The 1,793-nt window shown below is 36.6% G+C and overlaps 1 pseudogene; it reads left to right on the top strand.

The window, feature by feature from the left end:
- The first annotated feature begins 552 nt into the window (after positions 1-552).
- On the top strand, positions 553-1,169 carry LOC138150072 (olfactory receptor 5P80-like; annotated as a pseudogene).
- Positions 1,170-1,793: the final 624 nt, after the last annotated feature.

Here is a 1,793-nt window from a genome sequence, read left to right as displayed (position 1 = left end):
CTGTAATTGTGTACAAATTTCTCCTGGTTCTACTCTTCTCACTCAGCATCAGTTCTTTTAAGCCTCTCCAGGTAAATATGAAGACTGCCTGCTCCTTGTTTCTTATAGCACAATAGTATTCCATAACATGCATATACCACAACTTGTTCAGCCATTCCCCAATTGATGGGCACCCCCTTAATTTCCAATTCTTCACCATAGGCATTCTTTCAAAGACAGTGTTTGGTAATGACTGCACTGCTGTGACTGAATTATTTTGGGGTTACCAGATGAGCCAACCCTTCATGTCATCCTCTTTGTGATATTTCTGGGTGTCTATGCAGTAACCTTAACATAATCATATTGATCAGAAATAACTCTCATCTTCACACCCCAATCTTCCTTTTCCTCAGCAACTTGACTTTCATGGATGCTGTATATTTTTCATTCATTATACCTGTTATGCTCGAGAACTTCCTTGCATATATAACCTTGATCCCTCTTAGAGTCTGTGTGGCCTAAATGTGTTTTGCAGTCACCTTTGGGACAACTGAATTCTTCCTGCTGGCTGTGATGGCCTATGATAAGTATGTGGTTATATGTAACCCCTTACTCTGCTCCACCAACATGTATGCTAGGTTCTGTACTCTGTTACTCATCACATCCTATTTGGAAGGTTGTGTAAATGCTTGGATATTCATTGATTGTTTATTGAATCTATCCTGTGGACCCAATAAGATAAATCACCTTTTCTGTGATTATTCACCACTTTGGAAGTTTTCCTACTCCCAAGTTGATCTTGCTGAAATTCTTCCAATGCTTCTGCTGGGTTAGTGGTTGTGATCACAGGGTTAATTTTTCTAATCTCTTACATATATATCCTCTTCTCTGTTCTAAAGATGAAGTCCACTGAGGGGAGATCCAAAACTTTCTCAACTTGCACCTCTCATCTCATAACTGTCCCTTTTTTCTATGGCACTCTTACATTCATTTATAGGATGCTTAAGTCCAGCTATACAGTGGATGAGAATCAAGTGGTATCTTTTCTACATGGTAACTTTCCCTATGTTGAACCTTTGATCTACAGTCTAAGGAAAAATGAAGTAAAAGGGGCCCTGAGAAAATTGATGAGTAGGAAACTCCTTTTCTTTCATGAATTCAACCCAATAAAGTATTTTTTAAGTACATAATATGTGCTAGGCAGAATGTTAGATTTGGGGATGTAAGGACAAACATCCAATATTCCTTGATTTGAAGGATCTAATATTCTATTGATGTAATACTTATGATTAAATAATATCAATAAATGGGTTTTAGAAAAGGTATATTTTCATTTTATGGGTTGAAATTGTGAATTTAAATTTTGACTGCAAAGGTCTGAAAATACATGTTTAGTTCCACAAATATGGACCTCCTACCTCTCCAAAGGAGAAGAGAAAGGTGTCTTCTCATTGCTCTTTTTGGGTCCATGCTTATTTTTTGGAATCTTGCAACATTCATTATCTTTTGATTTGTGGGAGTTCTTTCTATTTACATTGTTATAGTCATTGTGTTTTTTTTTTTCATGGCTTTGCTATTAACACTGCATCAGATCATGTAAATCTGTTCTATATTTCTGTATTCATCATATTTGTTGTTTCTTACAGCACAGTAATATTTCACTATGTTCATTTGACACAATTTGTTTAGCCATTATTCAATAACTGGGCAACTGCTTTGTTTCCAGTTTTTTTTTAAAAGCAATCGGGGTTAAGTAACTTGCTCAAGGTTACACGGCCAGGTGTTTCTGGGTGGGTGCTAAGTGTCTGAGCCCG

Source organism: Petaurus breviceps, unplaced genomic scaffold (genome assembly GCF_028583685.1).
Source record: "Petaurus breviceps papuanus isolate PSGF00001 unplaced genomic scaffold, PetGlider_PUasm1.0 140, whole genome shotgun sequence".
Taxonomy (NCBI): Eukaryota; Metazoa; Chordata; class Mammalia; order Diprotodontia; family Petauridae; genus Petaurus; species Petaurus breviceps.
Note: the sequence above shows the minus strand (reverse complement) of the source record. Positions and strands in the feature narration are given on the sequence as shown.